Source organism: Cyprinodon variegatus, unplaced genomic scaffold (assembly GCF_000732505.1).
Source record: "Cyprinodon variegatus isolate N-32 unplaced genomic scaffold, C_variegatus-1.0 Scaffold242, whole genome shotgun sequence".
Classification (NCBI taxonomy): Eukaryota; Metazoa; Chordata; class Actinopteri; order Cyprinodontiformes; family Cyprinodontidae; genus Cyprinodon; species Cyprinodon variegatus.
In genome coordinates, this window is record NW_015150695.1 from 734,386 (window position 1) to 734,672 (window position 287).

Consider the following 287-nt stretch of genomic DNA (forward strand, 5'->3'; position numbering starts at 1 on the left):
GGCACAGGCAAGGCCAAAATAAAGATAATCATGGTTTTACTTTATTTTTTTAATGCAGATTAAAAATGAAAGCTGCAGTCCACTCTTTTTTGTTAACCAAGGTGTGAACTGTAGTTTATTAGATAATATGAGGCCACTGTAGAGCCTCCTCCTCCATCAGGCTCCCCCGCCTGCAGCTCTGTAGGTTTCACAGTGGAAACAGGCCGCTTAAATCAACCAGGGCAGCATGCAGCACTGAGAGGGCTGCACTCCTGTACATTAGTGAAAGCTCCTCTAATGATAGATAG